Source organism: Protopterus annectens, chromosome 3.part0, assembly GCF_019279795.1.
Source record: "Protopterus annectens isolate FY-2018-M chromosome 3.part0, PAN1.0, whole genome shotgun sequence".
Taxonomy (NCBI): domain Eukaryota; kingdom Metazoa; phylum Chordata; order Ceratodontiformes; family Protopteridae; genus Protopterus; species Protopterus annectens.
Genome location: NC_056731.1, coordinates 1436524854 through 1436547889, shown reverse-complemented (window position 1 = coordinate 1436547889; position 23036 = coordinate 1436524854).

Sequence of the window (23036 nt, the reverse complement as noted above, 5' to 3'; positions counted from 1 at the left end):
TTCTCATGCAACTTCAGCTGTTCTCCTACGGGCTGATGTAATCATATAACTGGATTGGTGACATACCCGATCATAATTCCTGGCACGACCACCTACTGCACTGTCATCGTTCACTAACTGGTTCTAAATCTGCATTCTGGCAGACATATCTCCATGTCCTCTCTAAAGCAGAAAGGCACTATGGCACCTGAATGTCTGCATTATGACTTCATTCTCAGAGTCACTGAAAGGGGGGTTATGTGGATTTGTAAGCTCAGGTGCCATAGTTCTGTGTGACGTAAAACAGAGAAGGATACAACACATGAATAATCACCTAAGTAAACGTCTTGCTTAGCTACATATTTGTCAATATTAAGCACTGGAAACAGACTTTGCAGTTATTAAAACTGAAGTATATAAACACAAAACAAAGCAGAAAGGATAAATGGTTCACATAGGATAATGAAACTCCAAAAAACACATATTAAAAGTGAAGGTTATGTGGCTGCCCCAGCTCCCTCTCACACAAAAAACAGCGTTTGCCAAAAACAAGGAATACCATATAAGTAATTTTCATTACGTTTCCCACTGAAATATCAGGATACCTAAACATTTTCTTCAGAAAAACTCTTGAAGCAGAACTTTTGTTCTTGCAGCAAACAAATGGTAGGAGGTTCCCCCACTCACAAAACAACAAACGAAGGTTTGTACAAACCAAGGAATAATACAGAATTAAATTGGTGTATATATTCTTTACACATAATTACCAGAATGAATACGCATTTACAATAGAACAGTCAATTTATTACTGTCAGTCACCTCTCACTGTGCCTACCACTTCCCTGGAGGTGTCCCTGGGGAATCTCAGAAGCATAACACCTGTGTCAGTGAAATGTACATTACCATTTCTCTGCAATAACATAGAAAATTGTAAAAATCGAATTTTAACAATAAAACTTGTCATGAAAGTTAATAACCTGACTATCTAAAAAATGTAAATGCTTGCCAAAACTGCCTATACCAATACAGAACTATAAGAAGTGCATACAGATAAAAGTTCCATTTTCTCCTGGACGTATAAATTGCTTAGTAACATGTTACAAAATCTATAATGTACTTGAATAATATAAGCATACCTTAGCAAAATTAGAAGCCTTCTCTGCAGATAAATCACATTGAAAGGAATAGCAATCTTTTGTTTTGTCTAAATGCACAATTCTCCTCAACTTCAAGTTCCCTAGCTACACGGTTACCTTTTTATAGTGTAGATTCAGGCCTTTGAGCATGGTGAATATGCAAATGAGGTGGGAACCCATTAGAGTTGCTGAATACCATCATTTTAACGTCATGTAGCAGCTGTAAACATACTCACAGATTCAATAAACTCCATGCAGGCTTAGCATGAAGCTTACAATGAGTTTACATGTTTTCAAGATGAGCAGCAGTGCTAGTCTCATATGCATGCCACATGTTGTGTTTACATGAATGCAAGCAAGGTTTAATGGCCAGCAGCAGTGTTGCCATCAAGGAAACCAAGTAAGCAGCACAAAGGTATATAACACAAGAAGACAAGTCACCTATGGGCAAACTTGCTCTGTGTAATTGTGCGGAAAGCCAAAAAATAATGCAGTAATAACACATTATAGAAAAGTGTATTCAGTGCAATGTACACTACAACATGTTTTTGACATACTGAAATAAAGATTTTGTGGTGATCATCAAGGGTATATAGAATGCCGCATAAATGCACTATTCTGGGGAAGCTTGCATATTGAAAAGGACCACAGCCATGAATAGTAGGAGTGAAGAAAGAGGAAGAGGACACGTGAAACATGGTAATGTACACCAGATAAGGGCACATCAATATATGTACACCCCCAAAGGCAAGTTGGTTACATGAAAAGTAATCACATATTACATATTACAGTACATAGTCCTGTTTACACCTCCTGAATGGGTATATCCATATCATCATACAGTTATACACAGTTATAATATGTTATGTAACTGTTACACAAGGTCACATATCAGTGGAGATGATTGGTTGTGATATAAACACTCTGACATGATCACTTGAGAGTACATTTTGCAAGGACAGTATACATACAATAGAGCTATGTGCATACTGTGAAGTTGTTCAAATGACTTGCTTGAGTATGACTGAAATGTCATCATAGCTCTCAACCAATTAGGGACACACAGCAACAGGCTCATGGACAACAGTAGACAGAAGCAGTCATAGTCAAGGACAAAATATCAGAATGATACCACCATTAATCCGTGACATTGATATAAAATATACAAGTGTGAGTTATTATACATGTTCTGCAGGAACACACTTATACAACAGTAATAATCTGTCAGTAATCTATAATGTGAATTCAACACACCTTCTTCAAATATGACCACTTTTTGGAGGTGTTAAGAGGGACACTGTTACACCTTCAGTTTAAATTAGGAGTAATCCTGGCTATATGAGAGGTTTGCATGAGACATATGCTACAATCCACATTTGCAAGAATGTAACCAATGCCATCAATATTGTCAATGAGCTTTGTATTTACTGGATGCATTGCAAGAAGATGTATCACACATGCATCTTGTAGAACACCTTGAAGAGAAGTCTGCACTGTTAACTCCTAATTGGTATTCATCACAAAGAATACTTATGTGTGGCCAAGAAGATGTGTGGAAGCTCACAGTGACAAAACTGATACACTTGAGTAAATCATCTCTGGAACACAAAGTTATCCACCATATGGATAACAACACTTAAAAACAACACACTATTATCACTAGATTCCATACATACAGCTGTGTATTGCATTCATCTGCCACATGCAGTAGCAATGGATATTGTCTACAGCATCTGCAACTGATGCGTGAATTACAAAATGATCCATTATAAAGAATGGTACAGCACTATGTGAGACTGATGGCAATGCATCAGTATGCCCATGTACACAGAAACTACAGCATTGAAAAAAGCATCTATGAGTGAGAATGCTTTCACAGTGATACTGCACATACCAAACGATACATTTATAGGTTCATAGATTAGTACTAGGCTAACTGCCCTTTTTTGGGCCATTTGAAGCCTAGCCAGTTATCCCATGTGAGAATCAAACCCTGCACCTTGTGTCTTTTAAGGTAAACACCTTAACCATTATGTCATCCTCCCACCCATATATTATATCAGCACAAATGAAATCCAAGACATGCACCACATGACATTGGCCCCCTGACATTGCCAAGTAAACATTTATACTACTATGAAATCCTGACATGCATGCATAACTGTTCACATGCAAACTATCAAGTGACAATACTAAAGTGATGTACTGGTACATCTGTGATGCTATACCATCACACTATAGTTGAACCTAGGATAAATTTGCACATCATCGGTTTATAGGTGCATAGTAGAGTAGTAGGCTAAATTCCCAAGATCCCATAAAAGTCTAGTCATGTGAACACGTGTTTCACAATTTTAAATAGCTATTTGAATGATGTTCACACATGTATGAGCTTAGGCTATGTTATCTAATATTAACTGCCTCTATCCATGAGGGACATGGCTGCAACAACAGGAGTACAATCATGATTAGACATCCTTTGATCTAGGCAGCACTTGAAGAAGTTCAGACAAGTCCTCTAGTTTATGTGACTTGGAAGTTTGTTCCAAAGAAGGGGTAGTGTCTGACAGTTGTATCTATCTAAACAACATGATTTATTATGTCAGAGACTCAGTTAGCATCCTTGGAACATTTGACCCTCTTGCAGTTTGCATTAAGAAAGTGTAACATTTCCTTCATGGCCATATTGGAGACTGCCCCATAGCCCAAACAGAGATTGACCCTTAATAGTCTGTTGGAGATATACAGTGGAAGGGTTTCCATGTATGTTCTTTGTGTAATAACTCTGGAGTTGCTCCAGCTGTTGCAGATTTGTGGTAAGGTACATGCAAAATGGGTGCATTGTAATCAATTATTGGTATGATGAGGGCTGAGAACAATGGAATTATAATGTTTGATGTGGATGGCCTGCCCTTACTTAGGAGATGTGCTGCATACAAGGGATTTGTCACCACTGTGGTCACATGCTGATGGAAGTTCTGATTACTATCTACCTGAGTACCCAGGTCATGTACCACTGGGTCTTCTCATAGGGGTATGCTGTCTATAATGTAATTAGCTTGAGTATTTTCTTTGAAAAAGAAAATAATTATGCTTTTGGGTTCATTTAGTGTGTCTTTGTTATTCTGTCAACAATCATTTTGTTCTTTAATACATTATACAGTACATCATTCTTTGATGCAATGATTGTTAACAATTTGCAGCCATCCACAAATTTGGCCAGACAAAGGCTATCTAAGTTTGTTTTGACTTATGAGAATTAAATACTGAACAGGAAAGGGCCTAGTACAAAACCCTGAGGGATGGCCCTGGTCACTGGCCCCTTGCTAGAGGTGAACACACAATTTGACAGTACATGTACTGTCTGTAATCCATTTGTCTACCCACTTGGTGACATAGGTGTTTATGCCCACTTAAGACAGTTTCTCTGTAATACCTGAATGTGGATTTGTGTTAAATGCCTTGGCCAGGTCAAGATAGGCATGATGCACATTCTTTTCCTCATCCATAATCTTGGTAACCTTCTTGAAGAAGAAAAACATATTTAACAGACATAATGTAGCTATAATGAATCAAAAATGTTTTGGCTACACATTTGGGAGATTACTTGTATCCTGTTTGATAAGGTCCTTGATGATTCTTTGGTCTGCCTCATAGATGAGGCAAGTCAGGCTTATAGGTCTATAATTCCCTGGATCACTGGATGTCCCCCTTGTCCAGACAGATGACTGTTGCTGTACACCCTCCTGGCAGAACACAGGCAAGTCTGGAAGTTGTGTTTACGTAGGAATCTAACTGTGTTTGATAGGTCAGGGTTAAAGTTCTTGGGAAGGCAACCTGGGATGTTCTTAGGGCTCATTGTTGATGCATTACTAGCATTACAGAGAGCACAGATGAGCTGCTGTCCTGAGAAATTAAGCTGAGTAATGTTTGCATGTATATTTTGGCTTATAGCGCTGATAGCAAGTGAGGATTGGGGGGGTGAAGTTAGCAGATTGTCTCTTTTCTCCAGCTGAGTATGTCTGGTGTTATCCACAAACTGCTGTGCACTTAGTCATGTATTCTCCTTAATATTTCATACTTATTTAAAAAAATTATTTGCAACACCTCCAAATACGACCTTGAGTTTGCATTGCATGCCATACAGTGGTACTGTTTGAACAGTCATACGACTCCACATATGTCATGTAATTACATCAACTGCACATCATATGCCATTATGTTTTTCATTGGAATGCTGTGTGTGACTGCCCTGCTATCACATACTGTATGAAGACATCACAAATGAGATGGATGTGGTTCATGCAGAACAGTTACTGACCCAAATGCTGATAGGGACAAAATGTTGCTGGGAACCACCTCGCTAAACTTCGGGAATAGCAACCCAATTGCACATACTTTTAATTCACCAAGGTTGCGGTTCCATCACAACTTGTGATAGGTTTGCATATATAATATCATTACAAGTGGATGAAATAATACATATGTGCCCATGCAATCAGTATGACATTATGTTGATGCATGTCACAGAGCATTTAATGATGGTAGGTATACAGCTGCACACCTATGCCATATTGCAAGTGTCACTGTGAGGGTTGAATGAAATCTGCATAAAATGTTGATATACTCTACTACAAAGACTCATGTATTACTAAGTCAACAATATACATAGTATCATCCCATGTCAACAGTTCTTAGGAATCATATTACTGCAGCTGTTATGCACAGAACATGTAATCAAATGGCAGCCCCTCCCATCAATACATTACTTCACATCACAGTTTGCAGTACCCATTTATAGGCCTACCATACAGCCACACCTCAACATAGCACATGTGGATGACAGCAACATTGACTTGTGCAATGGTCATAGGATCATTTGACATCACTAGGCTAACAGCCAACATTGCAAAGGTCATAGCCATTGTTATACCTTTTAAAACAAATTGATATATCTATATGAGGGAAGATAGTAAGGGTATGTGCATATGTATGTATGTGTTTGATTGTATTACATACTGCCTCTGTCCATATGTGACATGCATACTTTGGCTGATAGCAAGTGAGGAAGGGGTGGGGGTGAATTTAGCAGATTGTCTATTTTCTCCAGCTGAGTATGTCTGGTGGCATCCACAAACAGCTGTGCACTTAGTTGTTTATTCTCCTTAATATTTTATACTTATTTAAAAAAATGATTTGCGACACCTCCAAATACAACCTTGAGTTTGCATTGCATGCCACACAGTGGTACTGTTTGCACAGTCATACAACTCTACATATGTCATGATAGAATTGATAATCACACATCTAGTGGTCTGGAGACAGCTTGCAAAGGCTCATGAAAGGACTTCGCTTCAAAACGTGTGTCTGCATCTTTGAAATAATGACATCCTCCATTCCTCTGCAAAAAGAATGTTATATGGCCAGAGAGAGAAAAAGGAGATTTTGGATTCATGAGGCTGTGTTAAAGGTTCTCCTGAGTCATAGTTAACTCATGATAGCCAAGTGACACTTCCAGGTTCTTGCGCAGTTGCATCCTACTGATACCTCTAGGTGTCAAATGCTGCTTGTTCATATTTGCATTAATAATTCCAAAACCATGCCACATACAAAGTATTAAAATCTTTCATCTTAAACAACACACAGCAGCAAGCACAACCATATTGGCATTTGATCTCTGTCTATTCCAGATAAAGAGATATTAATTGTTGCTTGTATAATGTTTATTTATATTGTCACAAAGCCATGCTTTTCTAAATATTTCAGTAACTAAGTAACACAGACAGAACTGCTTTTCTTCAAATGAAAGCACTAAGCTGGATGAACAAAATGCTGATGTCAGCATGTGTTGCTAAGATATTGTAAGTTGTCCACAAAATATTAAAAACATAACAGTTACTGTGTTTACTGTGATTTATACATTCATGTTTAAGACTTAAACTCTAATAGATACTGCCACTATAAAAATAGCTTATGCTGAATAGTTTTCCATTTACATTATTTTAGTAACCTCTGTGGTTCCAGAGATATGGACATTTGTTTGAAATATGAGGACATAATTTTATCAAAAAACCTAGGATCCGCCCATTGGCAGTTACAGTGCAAATGTCAAGAGCTCCATTGGAGGGAATGAGTGAAACGAAAAGAGACTTAAAAGATTATATACTGACCAAAATGTACCACCAACCCACCACACACAGCAGTCAACTGAGGTCAGATTTGGACATTAGACCTGTGTAGGTATAGAAGCTGGATTCCACACTGTGTAAGAGTAACACCACCACATATATCTGACCTTAATAGTGTTATGGTGCACTTTAAAGAGGAGGATAGCATCATTGTATCCTGAGAAGAAGATGTTGGGAAGAGTGTTCACCATAGATGTGGAGTCATATCTTGGTGTAAAATTATCTCAAAAAATATTTTCATGAACACACACTCAAGTCAGCTGCTGTAAGATTAGAACCCCTAACTATGTAGGTAAAGAAGCTAGAAAGCACAGTACTTAATGCAAGTGCCACAGCACAAATATGGCTTTTATTGTGTCAGACAACACTTTAGCGATGATGACAGTGAAAAGAAAATGGTAGTAGAAGTGTCTCACAAGCTGTTCTAAAATCACCTCCAGAATGCAAACTAACTGAAGACACATATGTGGACCACAGTGAGACTAGAACCCATACCTGCCTATTTCACAGTACTCACACCAGTGCCACAGCACAAGTCTACTTTTCTTAGTGTCAGACAACTCTTTTGAGAAGAAGATGGTAGTAGGAATGTAACACATGCTCTTCTAAACTGGTATCCAGAATGTGAACTAACTGAACACAAACACACCAGTGGACTTCAGTAAGACTAAAACCCCTACTTAACTATTTACAGAACACAGTACTTAATGCAGGCACCACAGCACAAGTCTGGCTTGGATCATCTCAGACAACACATTATAGATGATGACATCAGCAGTGTCTGTTGAGAAAATGGTAGTATAAGTGTCTCACACTCTGTTCTAAAATGGTCTCCAGAATGTGAATAACTTAACACACACACATACACACACACACACACACACACACACACACACACACACACACACACACACACACACACACACACACACACACACACACACACACACACACACACACACACACACACACACACACACACACACCAGTTGTCCAGAACCCTTACCTATTTTCTGAACACAGTATTTAATGCAAGCACCACCATGCGAGTCTGATTGTCATGCTGTCAGACAACACTTTAGAGATGATGACATCATTGGTGCATATTTGATAGAAGATGTAGGGAGGCCTGATTGAAATGGATGTGTAGGCATGTACAACTCCAAATTGTTTGTTCTCCATGGGACTATATTGCTGAAAGTAGGATACAGACTCATACTCTTCTAACTACACAATCACCCACACACCCACACCAGCTAACTGCAGTGAGATTAAAACTTGTACCTAACTAGGTACATAAGCTAGGGAACAAAATACTTAATGCAAGCACCATGTCACAAATCTGACTTTTACACTGCTGCTGGAGACTTTAAGATGGATGACATCATCAATGTATACTTGGGAGAAGATATTGGGGAGCTTGTAGGAAATGGCTGTGTAGGCGTGTATGAATGTAATCATTTTTGTTCTCCATGACACTTGATGGATAACAGTAGAATTAAGACGTATGCTCTTCTGACTATGCACACACACACACACACACACACACACACACACACACACACACACACACACACACACACACACACACACACACAAACAAACTTACACATGACACACACACTATGTGGCTGTTGTTGTAAGTTAACCGCTACATAACTATTTTGTTCCCATCTGCAGAACACAGTAGTTAATATTTGCATTATCACTGAAGTCTGATTTTTCCTTGATATAGTATTCTTTATAGATGATGATATTATCATTTTATGATGATGCAGGTAACATATCCTGTTATGATACTGATGTACAAAGTGTGGACTTTGGATTTTCTGTTTTGGCTGCAGTGTGCTGATATACTTTAAAAGACAGCTTATCTAACAAGATGCAATAAGCTGCCAGGAATGTATGCTGCAAAAGTGAGACATATGCACTCGTTTTTCAATATGTTGTGAGCATTGCACACTTACAGTCTCTCTCTCTCATACACACACACACACACACACACACACACACACACACACACACACACACACACACACATGCTTGCGCGCTTGTGTGCACACATATTTTGTGATCAGCATGGACGCAAGTGTTAATGTACTCGTGTTCATATTTGTGATGAATTGATGTTCACAGTAAGACATGTATAAGAAATTCTCAATGTCTGTCAGCATAAAGCATTAGATGATGCAACAATGCAGTTTTGGAATTTATTTTTGTAGCTTATTTGACATTTAGGTTCATAGGTGTGTACTAGGCTAATGGCCCTGGAGCCTTTACAAGCCTAGCCAATAGAAGTGTCCTGGCATCATGCCGCCCAAAATTAGTTCCCAGTGCCTCTATCAAGTAGAGCCACTGGAGTGATCCCCAGGATGAACTTTCTATTACCCATCTACTCATCAAGATTTCTCTTGAAGAGGGACAGCGAGATGTTCTGCTTGACATGCATGAGAAGTCTATTCCAGAGCATGGGCAGTCTCTGGGTGAGAACCTGTCCCTCCAGCATGTTCTGTTGATTGTGGTAATGAGGTTGAGGTCTCTGGAATGTGTGGTGTGGAGGGATTGAGATTTCTTTAGATGTAGCATTTCTAACAGAGCTGGGTCAGACATAGCTTTGTAAGTCAAATGGAGATCGCCTTTAAGTAGGCAATATGAGACAGAGAATATCTGTATTCTTTTGAGTCTGTCCATGTAGGACATGTGTTTAATGCTTAGGATCCTCTTTGTGAGGTACTTCTGTAGCCTCTCCAGCTGTTGCAGGTGTCTAGTGAGGTACATGTCAAATGGGGCATTATACTCAATGATTGGTCTAATGAGGGAAGAGTAGAGAGAGACAATGACCCCTTTTTGCCTGGATGCAAAACCCTTGGTAATGAGATGTGCCACATAGAAGGACATTCTGACCACAGTGGCAAAGTGGTGGTTGAAGGAGAAGTTGCTATCAACCTGTGTCCCCAGATCTCTTATAATGCCTTTAGTGTTCAGTGGGCTCCCATCGATGTGGTAGTTAGTAGTAACTGAGTTTTTACCATAGGGGATAATGATGCTTTTTTTTGGCGTTAAGCTTAAGGCCATGGTTTTGACACCAATCATTGGTCTCAGTGACACCTTTCTGTAGGATGTCTGTATCACTTGGGGAGTTAATAATGGCTCCCAGCTTTCAGTCATCTGCGAACTTGGTCAGCTAAAGTCCCTTTGTGTTGGCCTGCACTTCTGAGAAGTAGATGCCGAACAGGAGAGCACCCAGGACCAATTCCTGTGGGACTCCACTCATGACTGGTCAGCAGTTTGACTTGTAGTTCACTATTTTCACACTGAGTTTTCTATCTGTGAGCCAATTTGCAACCCACCTAGTGATATAGGGGCTGATATCTAGTTTGGTGAGTTTATCTATAATTCCCGAGTGACAAATGGTATCAAAGGCTTTGGCCAGATTGAGGTAGGCTTTATGCACTGCCTTATCTTCACTTCACTTCACATGTGGGAACTATTACTGATATATTAATTTTCAAGTGCATGGGTGTAGGGCACACATGAGTCTGAGTATATATATGCTCACTCACTAAAAGCTCCTACCCTTTGGTGGTGTTTTTACATTTATTTTAATGGGATGAAGAATAACTGACCAATACACTTAGTAATGCATGCTAATCAGCTTTCTCCATAGTGCACCACTGAGCAACTGGTTTGCACGTACGATGGCAAAGTGTTTCAGCATGTGAGATTCATATTTAATGTACACAGCTTGTACTTGAGAAGTACTTATGCATATAGGCTATAGTAGAAATAGCTGTCAGATACTATCGTGTTCATACTGTAGTTTATATTGGAAATGTGTCATAATTTTTAAGACATTAGAAACTGTTGGTATGGCCTTCCTCATTTCCGCTAAGTTAAGATACAAGCAAAAGTCGTTCTCTGTTTAAATGGAAAATAGTAATATATTTCTATTGGTTTGCATTCCTTTGCATAAACACACTAAGCAGACACCTGCTGCTAAGCTTTTCCTGTGGCAGTAGGTGTATAAGCAATGAGTTCATTTTTAGTATACAAATGACAGAGGGCTCAATTCCAGCTCATTCAAATTTTTTATACATGTCGGCAGGATGGCATTGCATAAGTTAAGTGTGATAATTCCTGCAAATGTCAGAGGAAATGACTACAGTGAAGTACTGTATAAAAGTGAACATAATTTTTATACATCCATCAGTCTAAATAAATGGTAGAGTAAATGTTTCAAAGTACTGCCTTTACTCTGCTTTAACTGTGACTTCCTTTAGCACATCAAGTTTAAGAAGCATTGCATAGAGGTAACTGTCCTAGTGTTGCCAATGCTATAGGACCCCAAGAGCCATTCATAGTCACTCAGCATTAGTGCATGTTGTCAAACTCCAGACCAATGAGGACAAAAAGTGAAGGGCTTCATAAGGGGGAATTTCTGCCTGGTGTGTGGTTGTGATTCTATTTTTGACTAGATTAAAGGTGTGAAAACGCTGTGGATAGGAAAGTGGTGAAATGGGGAGGAAGCAGGGGGAAGAACAAAGGGAAAGCAATATAGGAATGTACAGAAGGAAATTAGGAAAGAACCATAGATATCCACTTCTTCAACAGTGTATAACAGTGTAATATGAACATTAATAGCAAAATGAATGAATTTGGACTGTCACCTCAACACATATGGGTGACAACACTGTAATCATATTGTATAGTCAATTGGACCAAATCAGGTGTGTTGAGAAGACATCTGTCCAAAGCAGAGAGCTATGTATGGGACACATTTTTTTGTAAGACAGGTGCCCAGTTTTTTTATTTTATTTCAAAAAGAGAGGAATGTTGGGGAAGGGATGTAGATATGTCAGGGTCAGGTAAGTACAGGTAGATGAGGAAGCAGGTGCAGACAAACAGGACAAACAAGACAGAGACAGCAATGGTGATGGGCACAAAAGTTTATGGGACACCATGACTGGGGATAAGCAGGGGGCATCAGAAGAATATGCCTGTCTAGTCCTCACCCTCAGAACTGTCATCACTTTCCACATCCTTGGCTTCCTGTTGGATTGCTTGACATTTAGAATTTCTCTGAAATCTAGCAAGCAACATCTCCAGACAGCTGAGACGTGTACAATGGTATATTCTATGATCTCACACACCATGGAGGGCTACAATGCTTTCTATACATTCAAACCACAAACTGACTGTGAAAGAACCAAGGGAGAAGGTGTACCCATCTTTATTAGTGGTAAGTAACCTTGAGACTGGTCAAACAGAATGACTTTCTTGAGCTACTCCATGTCCAATTAACTACAGGCAAAACCCTCTACAGCATCGTAGGTCCTCAACCATGAAACAGGAAAAGCATTCCACATACACGGACTTCCTGGAGTCACTTGCAATACAGCCCAACACTTTACTCATGGGTGATTTTCATTATTCTACCATTTGGCTGGGAAACTTACATGATTACAAACATGCTGACTCAGAGCTTCTTGGACTTTTTCAGTGCAAATCCTCTGGAACAGCTAGTCAGCACAATCACAAGAGGCTCAAATGTCCTAAACAAAGTACTTATTAACATGTGAAAGCATTGCACCCCTCATGTGATTTCCTCAGTGGTATGATTGGACCATGAATTAGTCTTGTTCACGGGGCTGATGTAATTATAAGATCTGATACCCGATCATAATTCCTGGCACGACCACCTACTGCACTGTCATCGTTCACCAAATGGTTCTAAATCTGCATTCTGGCAGACATATCTCCATGTCCTCTCTAAAGCAGAAAGGCACTATGGCACCTGAATGTCTGCACTATGACTTCATTCTCAGAGTCACTGAAAGGGGGGTTATGTGGATTTGTAAGCTCAGGTGCCATAGTTCTGTGTGACATAAAACAGAGAAGGATACAACACATGAATAATCACCTAAGTAAACGTCTTGCTTAGCTACATATTTGTCAATATTAAGCACTGGAAACAGACTTTGCAGTTATTAAAACTGAAGTATATAAACACAAAACAAAGCAGAAAGGATAAATGGTTCACATAGGATAATGAAACTCCAAAAAACACATATTAAAAGTGAAGGTTATGTGGCTGCCCCAGCTCCCTCTCACACAAAAAACAGCATTTGCCAAAAACAAGGAATACCATATAAGTAATTTGTATTACGTTTCCCACTGAAATATCAGGATACCTAAACATTTTCTTCAGAAAAACTCTTGAAGCAGAACTTTTGTTCTTGCAGCAAACAAATGGTCGGAGGTTCCCCCACTCACAAAACAACAAACGAAGGTTTGTACAAACCAAGGAATAATACAGAATTAAATTGTTGTATATATTCTTTACACATAATTACCAGAATGAATACGCATTTACAATAGAACAGTCAATTTATTACTGTCAGTCACCTCTCACTGTGCCTACCACTTCCCTGGAGGTGTCCCTGGGGAATCTCAGAAGCATAACACCTGTGTCAGTGAAATGTACATTACCATTTCTCTGCAATAACATAGAAAATTGTAAAAATCGAATTTTAACAATAAAACTTGTCATGAAAGTTAATAACCTGACTATATAAGAAATGTAAATGCTTGCCAAAACTGCCTATACCAATACAGAGCTATAAGAAGTGCATACAGATAAAAGTTACATTTTCTCCTGGATATATAAATTGCTTAGTAACATGTTACAAAATCTATAATGTACTTGAATAATATAAGCATACCTTAGCAAAATTATAAGCCTTCTCTGCAGATAAATCACATTGAAAGGAATAGCAATCTTTTGTTTTGCCTAAATGCACAAGTCTCCTCAACTTCAAGTTCCCTAGCTACACGGTTACCTTTTTATAGTGTAGATTCAGGCCTTTGAGCATGGGGAATATGCAAATGAGGTGGGAACCCATTAGAGTTGCTGAATACCAACATTTTAATGTCATGTAGCAGCTGTAAACATACTCACAGATTCAATAAACTCCATGCAGGCTTAGCATGAAGCTTACAATGAGTTTACATGTTTTCAAGATGAGCAGCAGTGCTAGTCTCATATGCATGCCACATGTTGTGTTTACATGAATGCAAGCAAGGTTTAATGGCCAGCAGCAGTGTTGCCATCAAGGAAACCAAGTAAGCAGCACAAAGGTATATAACACAAGAAGACAAGTCACCTATGGGCAAACTTGCTCTGTGTAATTGTGCGGAAAGCCAAAAAAGAATGCAGTAATAACACATTATAGAAAAGTGTATTTAGTGCAATGTACACTACAACATGTTTTTGACATACTGAAATAAAGATTTTGTGGTGATCATCAAAGGCATATAGAATGCCGCATAAATGCACTATTCTGGGGAAGCTTGCATATTGAAAAGGACCACAGCCATGAATAGTAGGAGTGAAGAAAGAGGAAGAGGACACGTGAAACATGGTAATGTACACCAGATAAGGGCACATCAATATATGTACACCCCCAAAGGCAAGTTGGTTACATGAAAAGTAATCACATATTACATATTACAGTACATAGTCCTGTTTACACCTCCTGAATGGGTATATCCATATCATCATACAGTTATACACAGTTATAGTATGTTATGTAACTGTTACACAAGGTCATATATCAGTGGAGATGATTGGTTGTGATATAAACACTCTGACATGATCACTTGAGAGTACATTTAGCAAGGACAGTATACATACAATAGAGCTATGTGCATATTGTGAAGTTGTTCAAATGACTTGCTTGAGTATGACTGAAATGTCATCATAGCTCTCAACCAATTAGGGACACACAGCAACAGGCTCATGGACAACAGTAGACAGAAGCAGTCATAGTCAAGGACAAAATATCAGAATGATACCACCATTAATCCGTGACATTGATATAAAATATACAAGTGTGAGTTATCATACATGTTCTGCAGGAACACACTTATACAACAGTAATAATCTGTCAGTAATCTATAATGTGAATTCAACACACCTTCTTCAAATATGACCACTTTTTGGAGGTGTTAAGAGGGACACTGTTACACCTTCAGTTTAAATTAGAAGTAATCCTGGCTATATGAGAGGTTTGCATGAGACATATGCTACAATCCACACTTGCAAGAATGTAACCAATGCCATCAATATTGTCAATGAGCTTTGTATTTACTGGATGCATTGCAAGAAGATGTATCACACATGCATCTTGTAGAACACCTTGAAGAGAAGTCTGCACTGTTAACTCCTAATTGGTATTCATCACAAAGAATACTTATGTGTGGCCAAGAAGATGTGTGGAAGCTCACTGTGACAAAACTGATACACTTGAGTAAATCATCTCTGGAACACAAAGTTATCCGCCATATGGATAACAACACTTAAAAACAACACACTATTATTACTAGATTCCATACATACATCAGTGTATTGCATTCATCTGCTACATGCAGTAGCAATGGATATTGTCTACAGCATCTGCAACTGATGCGTGAATTACAAAATTATCCATTATAAAGAATGGTACAGCACTATATGAGACTGATGGCAATGCATCAGTATGCCCATGTACACAGAAACTACAGCATTGAAAAAAGCATCTATGAGTGAGAATGCTTTCACAGTGATACTGCACATATCAAATGATACATGGAGCACACTTTATAGGTTCATAGATTAGTACTAGGCTAACTGCCCTTTTTATGGGCCATTTGAAGCCTAGCCAGTTATCCCATGTGAGAATCAAGCCCTGCACCTTGTGTCTTTTAAGGTAAATACCTTAACCATTATGTCATCCTCCCACCCATATATTATATCAGCACAAATGAAATCCAAGACATGCACCACATGACATTGGCCCCCTGACATTGCCAGGTAAACATTTATACTACTATGAAATCCTGACATGCATGCATAACTGTTCACATGCAAACTATCAAGTGGCAATACTAAAGTGATGTACTGGTACATCTGTGATGCCATACCATCACACTATAGTTGAACCAAGGATAAATTTGCACATCATCGGTTTATAGGTGCATAGTAGAGTAGTAGGCTAAATTCCCAAGATCCCATAAAAGTCTAGTCATGTGAACACATGTTTCACAATTTTAAATAGATATTTGCATGATGTTCACACACGTATGAGCTTAGGCTATGTTATCTAATATTAACTGCCTCTATCCATGAGGGACATGGCTGCAACAACAGGAGTACAATCATGATTAGACATCCTTTGATCTAGGCTGCACTTGAAGAAGTTCAGACAAGTCCTCTAGTATATGTGACTTGGAAGTTTGTTCCAAAGAAGGGGTAGTGTCTGACAGTTGTATCTATCTAAACAACATGATTTATTATGTCAGAGATTCAGTTAACATCCTTGGAACACTTGACCCTCTTGCAGTTTGCATTAAGAAAGTGTAACATTTCCTTCATGGCCATATTGGAGACTGCCCCATAGTCCAAACAGAGATTGACCCTTAATAGTCTGTTGGAGATATACAGTGGAAGGGTTTCCATGTATGTTCTTTGTGTAATAACTCTGGAGTTGCTCCAGCTGTTGCAGAGTTGTGGTAAGGTACATGCAAAATGGGTGCATTGTAATCAATTATTGGTATGATAAGGGCTGAGAACAATGGAATTATAATGTTTGATGTGGATGGCTGCCCTTACTTAGGAGATGTGCTGCATACAAGGGATTTGTCACCACTGTGGTCACATGCTGATGGAAGTTCTGATTACTATCTACCTGAGTACCCAGGTCATGTACCACTGGGTCTTCTCATAGGGGTATGCTGTCTATACTGTAATTAGCTTGAGTATTTTCTTTCAAAAAGAAAATAATTATGCTTTTGGATTCATTTAGTGTGTCTTTGTTATTCTGTCAACAATCATTTGTGTTCTTTAATACATTATACAGTACATCATTCTTTGATGCAATGATTTATAAACAATTTGCAGCCATCCACAAATTTAGTCAGACAAAGGCTATCTAAGTTTGTTTTGACTTATGAGAATTAAATACTGAACAGGAAAGGGTCTAGTACAAAACCCTGAGGGATGGCCCTGGTCACTGGCCCCTTGCTAGAGGTGAACACACAATTTGACAATACATGTACTGTCTGTAATCCATTTGTCTACCCACTTGGTGACATAGATGTTTATGCCCACTTAAGACAGTTTCTCTGTAATACCTGATTGTGGATTTGTGTCAAATGCCTTGGCCAGGTCAAGATAGGCATGATGCACATTCTTTTCCTCATCCATAATCTTTGTAACCTTCTTGAAGAAGAAAAACATATTTAACAGACATAATGTAGCTATAATGAATCAAAAATGTTTTGGCTACACATTTGGGAGATTACTTGTATCCTGTTTGATAAGGTCCTTGATGATTCTTTGGTCTGCCTCATAGATGAGGCAAGTCAGGCTTATAGGTCTATAATTCCCTGGATCACTGGATGTCCCCCCTTGTCCAGACAGATGACTGTTGCTGTACACCCTCCTGGCAGAACACAGGCAAGTCTGGAGGCTGTGTTTACGTAGGAATCTAACTGTGTTTGATAGGTCAGGGTTAAAGTTCTTGGGAAGGCAACCTGGGATGTTCTTAGGGCTCATTGTTGATGCGTTACTAGCATTACAGAGAGCACAGATGAGCTGCTGTCCTGAGAAATTAAGCTGAGTAATGTTTGCATGTATATTTTGGCTTATAGCGCTGATAGCAAGTGAGGATGGGGGGGGTGAAGTTAGCAGATTGTCTCTTTTCTCCAGCTGAGTATGTCTGGTGTTATCCACAAACTGCTGTGCACTTAGTCATGTATTCTCCTTAATATTTCATACTTATTTAAAAAAATGATTTGCAACACCTCCAAATACGACCTTGAGTTTGCATTGCATGCCACTTGTGATAGGTTTGCATATATAATATCATTACAAGTGGATGAAATAATACATATGTGCCCATGCAATCAGTATGACATTATGTTGATGCATAAACATCCACCAGATTGAGCGCTTTCATCTGCCCTAAGCAGATTTCTTCAGAATACTTTATAATCAGTGCCACACATTTTTATACTATTCTTAAAGTACATAATTGTTCAATTAAATTAAATTTATACAATTAATCACTTAAAAAACTAAAACTTTTAACCCTTCAATGAATTCCTACAATTGTTTTTGATATTCAAATGTTAAAGTGCAACTGTGCATATAAATACATGTGATTCTAGCTTTTTTAAAAAACACTTATTCCCTCTGTACAAAAATATTTCTAATATGAATATAAATACAAGTAACAATAAAAGTCCATATAAAAAATGAACATAATTAAATTTCATTAAGGTCAACCAACCAGTTTAAACCTATTTCATGTTTTTTTAAAAATTGTGCTCATGTTAATTAACACTAAAAATTGTCTATAAAATTTGTCTATAAAATTTATTTATGTGTTGTATATATGAGGGTTTAAAACTATATTATACAAGTTATAATAATCTATAAATGCTACCAGAAGGCCAAGGAATCAACAACCATAACAAACAATCAAATATTGTGTGTTTGTATATATGGGAAAAATATATACACAAAATACAAAATACAATATAAATATAAAAATGAAAATATTGTTATTATATTATATTTAATAAAATTAACTATAGTATCATCCCATGTCAACAGTTCTTAGGAATCATATTACTGCAGCTGTTATGCACCGAACATGTAATCAAATGGCAGCCGCTCGCATCAATACATTACTTCACATCACAGTTTGCAATACCCATTTATAGGCCTACCATACAGCCACACCTCAACATAGCACATGTGGATGACAGCAACATTGACTTGTGCAATGGTCATAGGATCATTTGACATCACTAGGCTAACAGCCAACATTGCAAAGGTCATAGCCATTGTTATAGCTTTTAAAACAAATTGATATATCTATATGAGGGAAGATAGTAAGGGTATGTGCATATGTATGTATGTGTTTGATTGTATTACATACTGCCTCTGTCCATATGTGACATGCATACTTTGGCTGATAGCAAGTGAGGACGGGGTGGGGGTGAATTTAGCAGATTGTCTATTTTCTCCAGCTGAGTATGTCTGGTGGCATCCACAAACAGCTGTGCACTTAGTTGTTTATTCTCCTTAATATTTTATACTTATTTAAAAAAATGATTTGCGACACCTCCAAATACAACCTTGAGTTTGCATTGCATGCCACAGAGTGGTATTGTTTGCGCAGTCATACAACTCTACATATGTCATGATAGAATTGATAATCACACATCTAGTGGTCTGGAGACAGCTTGCAAAGGCTCATGAAAGGACTCCGCTTCAAAACGTGTCTGCATCTTTGAAATAATGACATCCTCCATTCCTCTGCAAAAAGAATGTTATATGGCCAAAGAGAGAAAAAGGAGATTTTGGATTCATGAGGCTGTGTTAAAGGTTCTCCTGAGTCATAGTTAACTCATGATAGCCAAGTGACACTTCCAGGTGCTTGCGCAGTTGCATCCTACTGATACCTCTAGGTGTCAAATGCTGCTTGTTCATATTTGCATTAATAATTCCAAAACCATGCCACATACAAAGTATTAAAATATTTCATCTTAAACAACACAAAGCAGCAAGCACAACCATATTGGCATTTGATCTCTGTCTATTCCAGATAAAGAGATATTAATTGTTGCTTGTATAATGTTTATTTATATTGTCACAAAACCATGCTTTTCTAAATATTTCAGTAACTAAGTAACACAGACAGAACTGCTTTTCTTCAAATGAAAGCACTAAGCTGGATGAACAAAATGCTGATGTCAGCATGTGTTGCTAAGATATTGTAAGCTGTCCACAAAATATTAAAAACATAACAGTTACTGTGTTTACTGTGATTTATACATTCATGTTTAAGACTTAAACTCTAATAGATACTGCCACTATAAAAATAGCTTGTGCTGAATAGTTTTCCATTTACATTATTTTAGTAACCTCTGTGGTTCCAGAGATATGGACATCTGTTTGAAATATGAGGACATAATTTTATCAAAAAACCTAGGCTCCGCCCATTGGCAGTTACAGTGCAAACGTCAAGAGCTCCATTGGAGGGAATGAGTGAAATGAAAAGAGACTGAAAAGATTATATACTGACCAAAATGTACCACCAACCCACCACACACAGCAGTCAACTGAGGTCAGATTTGGACATTAAACATGTGTAGGTATAGAAGCTGGATTCCACACTGTGTAAGAGTAGCACCACCACATATATCTGACCTTAATAGTGTTATGGTGCACTTTAAAGAGGAGGATAGCATCATTGTATCCTGAGAAGAAGATGTTGGGAAGAGTGTTCACCATAGATGTGGAGTCATATCTTGGTGTAAAATTATCTCAAAAAATATTTTCATGAACACACACTCAAGTCAGCTGCTGTAAGATTAGAACCCCTAACTATGTAGGTAAAGAAGCTAGAAAGCACAGTATTTAATGCAAGTGCCACAGCACAAATATGGCTTTTATTGTGTCAGACAACACTTTAGCGATGATGACATTGGAAAGAAAATGGTAGTAGAAGTGTCTCACAAGCTGTTCTAAAATCGCCTCCAGAATGCAAACTAACTGAAGACACATATGTGGACCACAGTGAGACTAGAACCCATACCTGCTTATTTATGGTCACAGTACTCACACCAGTGCCACAGCACAAGTCTACTTTTCTTAGTGTCAGACAACTCTTTTGAGAAGAAGATGGTAGTAGGAATGTAACACATGCTCTTCTAAACTGGTATCCAGAATGTGAACTAACTGAACACAAACACACCAGTGGACTTCAGTAAGACTAAAACCCCTACTTAACTATTTACAGAACACAGTACTTAATGCAGGCACCACAGCACAAGTCTGGCTTGGATCATCTCAGACAACACATTATAGATGATGACATCAGCAGTGTCTGTTGAGTAAATGGTAGTATAAGTGTCTCACACTCTGTTCTAAAATGGTCTCCAGAATGTGAATAACTTAACACACACACACACACACACACACACACACACACACACACACACACACACACACACACACACACACACACACACACACACACACACACACACACACACACACACCAGTTGTCCAGAACCCTTACCTATTTTCTGAACACAATATTTAATGCAAGCACCACCATGCGAGTCTGATTGTCATGCTGTCAGACAACACTTTAGAGATGATGACATCATTGGTGCATATTTGATAGAAGATGTAGGGAGGCCTGATTAAAATGGATGTGTAGGCATGTACAACTCCAAATTGTTTGTTCTCCATGGGACTATATTGCTGAAAGTAGGATACAGACTCATACTCTTCTAACTACACAATCACCAACACACCCACACCAGTTGACTGCAGTGAGATTAAAACTTGTACCTAACTAGGTACATAAGCTAGGGAACACAATACTTAATGCAAGCACCATGGCACAAATCTGACTTTTACACTGCTGCTGGAGACTTTAAGATGGATGACATCATCAATGTATACTTGGGAGAAGATATTGGGGAGCGTGTAGGAAATGGCTGTGTAGGCGTGTATGAATGTAATCATTTTTGTTCTCCATGACACTTGATGGATGACAGTAGAATTAAGACGTATGCTCTTCTGACTCTGCACACACACACACACACACACACACACACACACACACACACACACACACACACACACACACACAAACAAACTTACACATGACACACACTATGTGGCTGTTGTTGTAAGTTAACCGCTACATAACTATTTTGTTCCCATCTGCAAAACACAGTAGTTAATATTTGCATTATCACTGAAGTCTGATTTTTCCTTGATATAGTGTTCTTTATAGATGATGATATTATCATTTTATGATGATGCAGGTAACATATCCTGTTATGATACTGATGTACAAAGTGTGGACTTTGGATTTTCTGTTTTGGCTGCAGTGTGCTGATATACTTTAAAAGACAGCTTATCTAACAAGATGCAATAAGCTGCCAGGAATGTATGCTGCAAAAGTGAGACATATGCACTCATTTTTCAATATGTTGCGTGCATTGCACACTTACAGTCTCTCTCACACACACACTCGCGCACACACAAACACACACACACACACACACACACACACACACACACACACACACACACACACACACATGCTTGCGCGCTTGTTTGCGATCAGCATGGACGCAAGTGTTAATGTACTCGTGTTCATATTTGTGATGAATTGATGTTCACAGTAAGACATGTATAAGAAATTCTCAATGTCTGTCAGCATAAAGCATTAGATGATGCAACAATGCAGTTTTGCAATTTATTTTTGTAGCTTATTTGACATTTAGGTTCATAGGTTCATAGGTGTGTACTAGGCTAATGGCCCTGGAGCCTTTACAAGCCTAGCCAATAGAAGTGTCCTGGCATCATGCAGCCCAAAATTAGTTCCCACTGCCTCTATCAATTAGAGCCACTGGAGTGTTACCCAGGGTGAACTTTCTATTACCCATCTACTCATCAAGATTTCTCTTGAAGAGGGACAGCGAGATGCTCTGCTTGGCATGCATGAGAAGTCTATTCCAGAGCATGGGCAGTCCCTGGGTGAGGAACCTGGCCCTCCAGCATGTTCTGTTGATTGTGGTAATGAGGTTGAGGTCTCTGGAATGTGTGGTGTAGAAGGATTGAGATTTCTTTAGATGTAGCATTTCTAACAGAGCTGGGTCA